The 12876-nt window shown below is 35.1% G+C and overlaps 1 long non-coding RNA gene across 3 annotated transcripts in view; it reads right to left on the bottom strand.

Moving 5' to 3' along the window:
• LOC137851163 (uncharacterized) overlaps positions 1–10635 on the bottom strand; it is a 60406-nt gene extending 49771 nt beyond the window's left edge. Inside the window, exon 1 of one of the 3 annotated variants that reach the window (XR_011093033.1) lies at positions 10274–10635. This is a non-coding gene — a long non-coding RNA (uncharacterized lncRNA). The remainder of the gene's footprint in view (positions 1–10273) is intronic. The other 2 variants (XR_011093034.1, XR_011093032.1) reach the window with 2 other exon arrangements.
• Positions 10636–12876: the final 2241 nt, after the last annotated feature.

Raw genomic sequence — 12876 nt, 5'->3', positions numbered from 1 at the left:
AAATATGAAGCATTATTGACTGACTGCAACCTCCATTCCCCACTTCCCTGCACTGCTCAGGGTGAAGAGGTAGAAGAAGTGTGAGTTAAGCTGAGCCTGGAAAGAAGGGAGGTGGGAGAGGATGTGTTATTGGTAATTATTTTCATAGAATCACAGGATATCCAGAGTTAGAAGGGACCCACAAGGATCACTGAGTACAACTGTTGTTTTAGCCTGCACTGAGTGCCAGGCTAAAAATAAGAACATATTTATTAAAAATTCTATAAACTCTTTTTTTTTTTTTTTTTCACCTGGATATTCTGTGTTAAGGTTTTGATAAGTATAATCATAAAATTTTAATATTTATATCAGAGTATGACCCTTTTTCCATATTTTTCTTAATAGTGGCATACTACTGTGCTATATGATCCAGTGTTCTATACATATGCAAACAGCAGTCTGTGTTCATTATCTTAGGTTTGGAAGCTTTTTCAAAAGAAAAGTTGAATATGCAAAATTTCATATTTTCCTGTATCACATTATTTCCTATAAGTACATTCCATCTCTTGTTAAAGACCACACATGAAAAATGTCATAGTCAATACTTTTGTTTCTCAAAACTGAGATATAGAAGGTTTGGAGTTTTAAAAATCAAATGTGAAAGCAGATTATAGCTATAACTATGGAATTGCTACCGCAGCATCATAAAACAGTATAAAGACTGTGAAACTTTCAGCACTTGAAAAGAAAGCCTTATTTAAAAAATATTTCCATATGTTAATCAGATGTTCATGCTACTTTACACGTTTTGATGTTAAATCCATCCAGAGACAGATATTATTATACTCACCCACCATTAAGTGGCATCAACTTTCTGGAAAAAAAAAAAACTGAAAGGATACAAATGTGCCTTCATTGTGTATATGCTAAATGAAGCTTAGCTTTGTTAAACAGCCTTGGAACACTTACAGTGCTTAGTGAGAGACACAAAGAAAGATTCATATGAGCAAAAGTAAATGGAACAGAGCTAAACTTAGTTCATCAACCTTCAGATTTTTTCCAAATCCTGCAGGATGCCATCTAGTAGATGCTCAGGAAAATAGCTAAGGAAGATTAACTAATTGATTAAGAGAATGTCAGTGAGGGAGAAGGACAAGAATAAAATAAAATAAATAAAATAAAATAAAATAAAATAAAATAAAATAAAATAAAATAAAATAAAATAAAATAAAATAAAATAAAATAAAATAAAATAAAATAATTTATTGTGTGTTATTACACTTTAAAATTTGTATTCTTTCATATGTATCTTTCTGGAAGTTTATGTCTATGCATTTTAGAATTTTCACTGCATGTTGAAAATCAGGCACCACACAGCCAAACAGCAAGATTTATAAAATGACTGCGTCTCCCATGTATCATGGACTAGTTAAAATCATTTGGTCATGCACTTTTTCTTGTATATAATGCAATTCATTCTAGTGAATGACCCTACTTCTGAAACTCTTTTTTTTTTTTTTTATAATGAAGATTTTTATACTAGAATTCTGTGTTGAAGCTGCCCAGTTTAATCTTATCCTTTTCGTAGCTCATACCTGGTTGTTACTTTAATTCAAAATTAAATTTTCCATAGGCATGTAGTCAAGGCCTACAGATAGACGATTTGTAACTGTAAAACATCACTTTGAGCAGAATAAGATAGTCACAGATGTGTGTGGAAAGAAAAGAAAAAGGCATTAAACTCAAACCAGACAATCTTTACCTCATCATCCTTTCCTGACCACTTTTGAGCAATACATGGGTCAGGATCTTTTCAGTGTCCATTTTCTGGGCTCAGTTTCTCCACAACATCTCTCATGTTTGTTTCTTCTCCAGTTTTGTTTTCCTGTAAAGTTGGTGGAGTCCCTTTGATTTATACTTACAACTGCTTTTCTTCTTTCTGACTCCAAATACCTTTTATGTGTGCCTAACTTCGTCAGTATGTCTTTAAAGTGTTTCACTTGCATTGAAGAAGAAAGTAACCGGGACAACCCCATCCCTCCTGAAGACAACTTGCAGAAATATCAGCTTCTTGAGGTACTCCTTTGCTTGACATGGGCCCAGTGTACAGATATCTACTAATATTTGTTAATCATGAATACACAGTCATGGAAGGCACTCCTTGCTCATTTTGGTAACACAAGAAGTTTAGGAAAAATGTACAGCAGTTTCTGTAGTAATCACTAAGGATTCACTAAGGTCTCAACAATTCGTAAGCTGTACATTCATGGATTATCCAGGCTGAGTCACCGTGGGCCATAAATATGAACCTTCCACTGTAGTCATTGTATATCCTTTTGTTCATTGTTTGAATGAGGAAAATTATAACATTGTTCCATGGTCTTTCTGATTCAATATTGCATATTTAAAAATTGATTCCAGGAAGTAGTTTCTTCAGGTTTTCCTCATAGGCATCAGACATGAATCATGCCATAGAGGAGATGCTCCATGCCTTGATGAAGGAGAGGGAGATAATACTGTATGAGGGTACTGCTTCATTTGGAAGTGAGTATCATGGAGAAATTGAAAACTGAACATCTTTAAGGTAATGGAATTAGTTTGGTTATGAATAAAATGAATTAGTATCAGAAAGATCATGCAAGATCTTTTCAGTTACTGCTAGAAATTGCCTGATTTTAGGAAAATGATGTATGCTATCTTGGACCTATTGGGAGGTGCTGTAGGCAAGTTCACGGGACAGTTTTAGCTTAACTGGCTTGCTGGGAATTTCACCTCTCTAAAGTCTGGCTGGAATGGCTTTTTGTGGCTATGAGGTGATATCAGTGTGAAATTAGCTGTGAAATGAAAAAGACCAATAAACAAGCCTTAACAGGCAGCTTGCCTACTCTAAAGCAAGAGGTAGTGATTAAAAAAGTTGCTATGAACAGCAAGAATACCACACCCCAAACTATTTGTTTGCACTTTGAACCAGAGCATTACAGAACAAATGCATGACTTAGGTTGTAGTTTCATGTTGTCTCTAGGAAACCTTTCAAAATGTTAATGGATAGAGCTGTTACCTTTCAAGACAAAATGATTTCCTGAGTTTAGCAGGAAGGCTATGGCTATTTGATTCAGTTTGTGTTCAGATTTTTTGAACAATTTAAGCGTCTTGTTCCAAAAACAATTTTACTGGACAGGAACATAATCAGAAAGTGAGAAGCTGCTTCTGGAGCTGGTGTCTAAATATGCGCTGTAATACTGTCAAAAAGAAAGAAATATAGGTGCCAAAACCCAGTATGTCAGGGATGTATAGGTAAGTGTTTTTTTGCTTATGAAGTGTGAGCTATAAATTCTAGTTCTGAGTGCGGGTATATTTATCATAATCAATAAAAGAAACACTTTGAATGAATCCTGGCCATTACAAATTTCATTTATAAAATGGACAAAAAAAGAGAAAGATTTACCCCATAACTATCCCCGTCCCCAACATACATCACCAATTATGTATGTGCTGAACGGAGCAATAAAACTCATTGCCATTAAAGATCCAGTGGAATATTTACATCACCTTGTCCCACAAATCAATATAAGCCATGTATTTTTCTTGTTAATGAAACCCCAAAGGTCCTCATTTAAAGACAACTAATTGAGCCCTCATTTATAAGTTAGCACTTAATGTTGAAGGTAATTTAATATTATTCACTCGAAGTGGATCAGAGAAATAAAATGAAGAAGCAGAGGGAAAAGGGTTAGGGGAAATGCCATTTACTGGACTGAGCCTTGGTGGTGAAAGGAATAGGGTGATAAGTGCAGTAGCTGAAATGATATGATGTATAATAGCTAAATGATATTGATGTATAATGCAAATTTAAATTCTTCCCTCTAACACATTTTAATATGTGTTCAGTTTTACAAATAAGACAGGATTTTGATGTTAGAGACTCCCTTTCAGATCAGATACACCTATAAGAAAAGTAACACCAAACTGAGCAAGTTGACAGCTACCATACTGGTTGCTGAAATTTTTGTGAGGTAAGTCACACACAAAAAAAGAAATCAAGTATAAGATGATTGCCACAATAAATGTTCTGAGTTCTGAGGAAAGGTGAGAGTACAATTTTTTTTTTAAATACATATTTGTGGTCTGATGATCAGCTATATCACTACTGTTTTATCTGTAATAAGAGTATTTTATGAAATAGAATAAGCATTTAAATAGATCTGTCAGTAGTGGATTGTAACATAGTGGCTGAATTCAAGGATATAATCCTGCTGAATACAATTCCATGCAATAAGTCCCACCATGGACTTAAAAGGCATATCTGATGTAACCTCTTCTAAAACTTCTTTGTATCTGCAGTCTTCTCTTATAGAATTTATATTTTCTCTTTATTTTATTTTATTTTATTTTATTTTATTTTATTTTATTTTATTTTATTTTATTTTATTTTATTTTATTTTATTTTATTTTATTTTATTTTAAAATTTCTTTTGGCTTTGATTTCTTATCCTTTGGGATTCTGTCCCTCCTTCAGCAAATAAAATCTAAGGACACTCAGTATTCTTCCCTAAAAGCCAGCAACAGATGAAGGCAGCTGCAGATAAAATGAGTTGCTGAAACATCAGCTGTAGCCAGCAGTTTCAGCTTGTTGGAACGCCACCATCTATATGCTTGTGAGACTTTTTGGAGCTATATAGCACTATAGATGACTGCTAGGGGAGTCATAACATAAGACATGCAGATGTTCCTGCTCACTCCACCCAGTCTAAGTTTACTTAATACACAGCATTTTCTTAGCTTCTTAAGGAAACAAGAAATTATAATAAGCACTAAAATTTCATGCACCACTGGTTCATGGCATGTACTTCTCCATTAGACCAAGGAATCTTGATGCCAGAAGAGCAAAAGAACCACTCAGGTCCTACTTCAATGCATCATCAAAAAGAAGGAATAAACCTGTGACTTTCTGTCTCATAGAAAAGGTTTTATATTACAGGAGAGTTAAAAAAAAAAAAAAAAAAAAAAAAAAGCAAAACAAAACAACAATAAAAAAAAAGAACAATGATCACAAGAAAATGTTCACTATTGTACCAGACCTGAAATGCCTATGGAAAATTCCACTGAACTACAGAAACTTCACCCACACACACTTTTTTTTGTTGTTGTTTTTTGTTAATCTAATGAAGTTGAACTGGAACATACTGGGGTAAAATCTGTAAGGTGAATGCACACTGATGCTAGATTTTAAATATTAAAATAGGAATGCTGGAGCCCTCTCTCCCTCTCTCCTGTTGTCTCACTATGAATGCTTATATTCTCTGAGATGCAGCCTGGGAGGAACAGATAGGAACCAAACAAGAAAAATATGGAAAAAATTATCTCCTGTGTGCTTTATATACAGGACGTACTGTTTGAATGCACAATACAGGAAATCCCATATTATAAGGGAGGTCTGGAAAGCCTGCATCTGTGTGGTTTGCCTTTTTGCAGTTCCCTAAATTAGATGATGAACAAAACTCTAGACCGGCAGTTCCCAGCTTCAGCAAAAGTGGGTGGAATATAAAGCTGTTCAACACTGCCAGACTCCTAGACCTGACATTACACATTGGTCTTCAGGAGGGGTGAAAATAGTATATTGTAGCATCAAAGTAGCACGATGTCCCAAACATTTCTCTTTGACATTGTTAAGTCTCTTGGGTAGAATCACACGAGCAGAATCTCAGTAGTATACAAGCAAAACACAAAGGATCTGAGACATCCATGATAGTCCTAATTTCAGCACAAGATTGAACCCCACACGTCTGGGCATTAACATACATCCACTTCCCTCCTTAACATTTCCTGCTTCAGATGGCAATTAGTACTGGGGGCTAGATGCAAAAAAATTGCAAACATCTGAAATACAAGGAATATAGTACCAACTATAACTGCATCTTGAACTTATTTAATCAAGTGTTACCTCATCTACCCTAAATTCAATGGATATCATACTGTGACCGTAAAATATCTGAGAAGCCCAGAGTGACTGACACCACTAGAGCAGCCTGAGAGGATTCAGTGGCTGGAACTCCTTCACTCCAATGCCTCAGCCACGGTCCCCTTGAAAGCTGTGCAGGAGACACTCTCAGGACTTCTATAGCTGCGGCTGCCTTTCTAAAAGGGCCCATGGGGATTTCTTCTCCTCCTCCCTTTTTCACACAAAAGATGAGCAGCAATTAGGAAGATGAAGTGCAATATACTCCTGTCATGCAGGCAAGCGAAACCACATCTCCTAGGAAACAGTTTAACCGCAAGACTATAAACAATCAGGCTATAAACAATGCGGGGGGGTGGAGTGGGAGGGCAAACTTCCCCACTTTGAAGATAAGACATTGTTCAGGCATCAGTTCTGCATTCATCATGCTAGAAAGAGAGAGGATGTCAGAGAGCAGGACTGGGTGCCAGTGGTGAGCAGCAGCTGCTGTCATTTAAGGAACTTACCTGGGGACAGCCCGGATCTCATGCTTCATAGAAGGAACTGTGAATGCCAGGTTAGAGCCAGAGTAGTTTTACATGACAAAAAGAGACAGATAGTCCAGATATCTTATAGAAGAACTCTGCTTGATCCTTTCAGAAAAAGGTTATAAATACTTATGCTTAGGACAAGAGGTCAGCAGAGGTTATTAAGTGCCTACAAGTGCTGCTTTACAGCATAGAGGCACATAAAAGGGCAAGGACAAACGTGGCTAGCCTTAGACAACTACACTATACACTAGTAGCACACAAGATTCTTCTTTGTACCAGGGCTACCTCCTACATTAAATCTACTCTGATGTTTACTGTGTAAGGTCAAGTGTCCATAAGCAGACATTATTATAAAATGCCGAATACCTTACAACTGACAACTTAGCTGTCTAACCCACTGTCCTCCATATTGCAACATTACTGAAATTCACCCAGATACTTTTTAGCTGTCATGTAATTATAACATTATCTGGTATGAAGAATGTGGGAACATTAGCAACCAAGACTTCTGGTTTGAAAGTATTAAATTGTCTGCATTCTTCTGCATAAAGTAAAGAGGGTCATACCATTGACTTCAAAGTGAGGATATTCATGGTTTGATGTTTAATGTAAGAACTGAATCAATTGCTTGACTTCCTGAAGACCAGAAAAGAGTATTTGACAGACATAATTGGTTAAAAAAGACTAGCCTTAATCAACATATTTAGATTGGCAGGGCCAATGTCTGCCCACAGAATCACGTATTCAACTTTATTACATTCAGAGAAACAAAACATGGGAAAACTAAACTAGCAAAAAGGTTTACTCCATTATGATTATTATTCTAGATAAATAAAAAAGTAAAACAAAAACAAACAAACAAACAAAAAACTAGAGAGGTCTGAACTGGCCATTCAGTTGTACATAATAGCCAAATGAAATAAAATAAAGCAATAGCAAGCTTCCAGGGTGGCTTATTGTAACTAGAACAAATGATATTTTAGATTATCAATACACATATTGTCTTTACACAATGCAAGCAGTAAATGAATAGTTCAGAAGTGTACAATGTTGGGAAAATTGATCCAAACACAAGAGCATGGATGTAAATATGAAATATGTAGAGTGCAGTTGACAGTCTTTCTAGCATCAATGCCAGCACATGTGGCTGAGTGGTGTTCCCTCATGACCTGTGGAATACAGATGTGCAATAGATGTCTTGTGATAACCTTGTATCTCTGCCTTTCAAATTGTGAGAAGTTTAATTTGAAAAAGTAGCAAATGGTATGGGAAACAGACATTTCTCTTTCAGGAACAGCTAATACAGGTGTCTCTGTCAAGTGTCTTGCCCCTTTCCCCCAAAAAATACATCTTATCCAGCCTTATCTTATCTTACATCTTATCTAGCATAGGAATGTTTTCATGTTTTCTGGTTTCAATCAGTTTTCCATTTTATTATTACCTTGTTATTTTTCACCCACTACTATCATCTACAATGGTTTCTTCCCTCTCTGACCTTTCCAATCTGACCCTAACCACCTCCATTCCAGCCCAGGTGGAATAAAAATATCTCTTAGGCAAAGTTGCTTTTTTCATACAGACATCAAAGTTCATCACTTCTATTTTCAAGCACTATGAAAATGTCTCTCAGGTACTGACTTAGCCTTCAGTTCAGTCAACAGCTTGACAGACCTGAGTGTAGCTTACTGCTCTGTTCAGGTTTTGGTAACAGTGTGCCAAAACCTAAAAGACTTGAGTTTCTTTTCTTAAGTTCAGCATAAAGTTGACCTCAGTCACTAATAGGAACCAGATGACCTTTCCTTTCACTGTTCTCTTATTGGGTTACTCTTTTTCAGTATGGTCTTCATAAAACTCTGGAAAGACTATCCATAAAATCCATCTAATACGTAATGCCTAGTCCATAGATGCAGACTACTGGAGTACTGGGTGGCTTTGCAGGCTCTGATCTGACAAAACTCACGTTATTTTGCAAGACTCATTCAGCTCGAATAAACTTTTCTTGTTAGGTGATTTTTTTTTTCTTGTGGTTTGGAATGAAAGACATTCAGTCCCATCTGGCTATGGTCATTCTTTTCATCTTCTCATCTGGATATTTTTTACAGTCCAGGACAATGTGGTAGTTACTTTTTATATTTTAGTACTATAAATGCACAAGCGACTGAGGTTCTTGCTCTTGCAGCTTTTTTTCCTTCCATGAACACATGTACCTGCATACTCAGTAATGACACTGTGTTTCCACAGCCAGAATGCAAACGCATTCCAAAAAGTATAACTGAAAACACTGAGAAAAGCTGTAATTTGTATAAATGAAATTTAAAAAGTAATTTTCCTTTTCCCTACTGATTAGTGTTTTTCTCTTGAAGCCTGTTAGCTTTGGGACTTATATTCTGCTGTCAACATTTTGGGCTCTAAAAACAGCTGAATAGTTTTAGAGCTTGAGTCAAAGAAAAAAAAAAAAAAAAGAAAAGAAAAAAAAAGAAATAGAAAAAGAAAGAAAAAGGCCAAATGTCAACCCTATGCTTATTAAAACAATAAAGGCAATGATAATGCAGAAATAAAGTGTTTACAGATTGTTTTCTGTATTATATTACTAGTGTTAAACATAAGCCTTTAATGCAGAAATGCCACATTAATGGGGCATCAGGAACCACTGAGGGATCAAAATGATGCACACAATACTAACATGGTCAAATCTTCCTTTTGAAAAGCAGTCAGTTTTCCCCAAGAGCTTAAATCATTAAACCCTTCCTTTAACTAGTATATGCAATGAGCCACTCATTGAGTCACTGCACTGGAAAGAAAACTAGTAGAATTCACTCTGTGTGGCGGGTTAGGTAGATGTCATGAAAGCCTCTCCCAAAACTTATGGTTTTATATGCCATTAATGATTTCTTCTATGAGCAACAAATTAGCAAATACATAAAAGGATGGGCATTTCTTGAGTTCATACTAACATGTATGTGACTTGATCTAATATGTAATTACTAAACTACTCTGAAAAATTTATTAATGGAAAATAATTAGGAGCAGCCAAAAAGTATGAGACATATGTCAGTAGAAGCTTTGAACAAACACATTCTATCAGTCCAAATGACCTTGGAAGGAATGATATAAAAATATCATAGCTAAACATAAGAGTAAAGGAGTCTAACAAAAGAACCATCCCAAAGAAATGAAAGCCATGTCGATTACAATAAAAATAAATTGCCCTAAACTCTGGCAAGTTAGGACAAAAAGTGTAACAGTGCAAAAAATATTTTTTAAAAAAAGCATGGATACTAGTAGCAAAACATTCTATCTTCATTCTTCTTTGATCTACATTATTTACAGTGTGTTTTCATTTTCCAGTAGATTTTAAGGTGCCTTAAAAACAGGTAACAGCATAACACAAAACTTAGATATATAAAAATATATTTAACATATTAATATATTCATTACATTAATTAACATATTATTTAATATAATTTATTATATATTTAATATATCAAATATATAACATATGTATTTATATATAATATATATTATACATATATATATATAAAATATATTTAATATATTAAATATATAATTTACTTAGTTGTTCAGTCTGTAATGAAGCTTTCTGATGATACAGAAGTAATCAGAGCAGTTCAAAGCTATACTGACTGAAAGTAGTTTAGGAGGAGAATATGGACATTAAATGACTGATAAGAAACAGGGTCAATACATGCAAAGAAATGCACATAGGTAAATCCAGATTTAATCATAACTACCAATTAATAAGGTCTAAATTTGCTGTAAGTATTTGACAGGTCTTCATTTACTCACAGTTTTTGGATAGTTTTATATATCCTCTGCATTTATCCAGCTGTATATTGGAAAACCTCCAAGGATGGAAACTGCACAGCCTCACTGGCAGCCTCTTCTACTCTTCTCATGGTGTAAAAGCTTTTCATTATGTCCCATATGACATTTTTATTTGTTTGTTTCAATCCATCATCTTTTGCCCTCCCACTGTGAAGAGTGACAACTGACATTGTCTTCTCAATGACCTCCTCTTAGGTATTGGATGGTTGTTACTGAGATCTACACAAAACCTTCTCTTCAGTGTTGGGGTAGTAAAATGGTGAAATTCACGGAAAAGACAGATTATGAGTGATCACTGATAAATCATAGTACAAAATGCATCCAAAACAAACAAACAAACAAACAAAAAAGCAACAACAACAAAAAAAATTAGAGAAAAACACATAGTTGTAGATGACATTTAATTATAGATGACTTCAGACTTTGCAGAATTCATTGCTGTATGATTTTTTCTCTTAGAAATAGGCTTTTGAACCCACAATTTGTGAAGAAAGTCTATAAAAGCTTTAAACATGGGGACATCCATACAACATTTTGGTCAGGAGATATCTTTTATCAAAGTCTATCAGAATCTGGTAGGGTTTGCAATAGGAAGTATCACCCTGCACTTTCCCACTCCTCATACTTTCCTGAAGTATCTGCTATTAGTCATTATTAAAAAAGTCTAACTATGGACAAAAGGTCTCATGATATTATGCCATCATATCTAGCTGACAGAGCTGACAGTCTTAAGAAAAATTGGCATAGGCTCATGTGCTGGGTATTTGCTTTGCTCCACAATGAGTCCCTGTCAATGCCTGTGGGTTACTCACTCTTACTTCTACTTACAGCAATTTCTGGCTTCTGCTGGATTTTCCCTCAAATATACACCCTTGACCAGTTTAATGGAAAAAACTGGTAAACAACAACAGCTTGTCTGTGTAAATAGAAAAATAAATGTTTAAGGAACATATCACTGCATCAGATCACCCACAGTGAAAATGAAGGGCTAAGTAGGAAATCAACCCATTTTATGAGCTTTTGTTGTTGTTGTTATGGATGCAGGGAAATACTCAAGTGCTCAGAGAGAGAGTGCTTCTCTGAAGAATGTTGTATTTCCATATATAGTTGTATTTATTCGTTTGTCCTTAATCCACCCACAGTAGCTTTCCAAAACAGAGATCTGTTTCCGTTCATGTTTTAGCATTGTCTGCAGACAGCAGTGAAGTTACACTTCATGATCACTTCAAGACAAACTTCAAAAGATTTGGTGGTTCAAAGCTTGTATGGGCTTATCTGAATTTCTCAGGTCTGCAAATCTCTTGGTATCAGCCTACAGCTTGGTGGTTCAAGCACTTCCTGGTTAAATTCCAGAAGGAAACAGAGACAGTTTGACTTCAGAGGGCCCAGACCAAGATACACATTCAAGCTCCTGATAGGCTTAAAAGGGAGCACATGTTAGCAAAACCCCAAACCAGACAAGCACAGAGATTTTTAATTCTTCATGAGGATCCCACAGCAGAAAAACACTGAAACTGTTGTTTTCCACACATCAAAAAAGAAAGATTTTGTTTTATGTGATTTTAATTCAGTCCAAAATATAATTTTCCACATATAGTGTTTGTAGTAAGTTTTGTTTGTTTGTTTTGCTTTGTTTTGTTTCATTTTGTTTTGTTTTTAAACACAAAAAGCAAAAGGAATCTCTCAAAATTGAATGCACTGTATCTCTCCAGTCTTTGAGTGAGTATTTCTTCTGGTCTTTCCATATGTCATGAGCTGAATTTTGCCAAAGATACCTCTGTCTGCTTATATCATGCTCATATATTCTGTGGTTGATCTCCTATCCACAATATACACATACCTGCAATCTCCTAAACAATATATTTTTACAGTAATGACCTGTTGAAATGCCACTACTTTAGCTTCCTCTCAAGAGCAGTAGGAAATTTGCAGAAAAATAAAACCAGAGATGGTGATTATTTTGTTAAATATAATCATTTCCATACTGAGAGCTCAGCAATGAATTGTGCTTATCATATTAAATTGTTCTACTTGAAACTCTTTATTTAATGAATAGCAAAGCTACTAGTTCATGAAAGTTTCTGGCTTTTCTGTTTTATAATTTTAGCTTTCATTAATAGTTTTGTATTGCAACTGAGAAGCTCATTTATACATTAAACAGTACTAATCGAAAATTAATTGCAAGATGTCATCCAATTGCAAGATGTTACTATATTCTTTAAGTAGATCCAATATTGGAAATTACTTACAGCATTTAGATGGAGCTGGTCTCAGACTTCATGATCCTTCCTTTTACGTCAGTTTTTTACAGTGGTGGAGCCATTTCTAGTGGCTTGGCTAGTCTTGGCAAGTTCACCACGAGAATGTGTATGTCAGTGTCTATAACTCTCACATTACGGCTGTTTTGTATCTATTTCATGTCACTTTGCCTATGTTACAGAGTGATAGTGATTAAAATAATTTTGCTGTGATGTAGATGAAACATGCTTTTCTACTTATTAATAATTCTTCCTTTTTTTTTTCTTTTTTTTTTTTTCTTTTTCCCCTGTAGATACAATTCTGTT

Source organism: Anas acuta, chromosome 2 (assembly GCF_963932015.1).
Source record: "Anas acuta chromosome 2, bAnaAcu1.1, whole genome shotgun sequence".
In the NCBI taxonomy this organism is placed as follows: Eukaryota; Metazoa; Chordata; class Aves; order Anseriformes; family Anatidae; genus Anas; species Anas acuta.
This window is presented reverse-complemented; position numbering and strand designations above follow the sequence as displayed.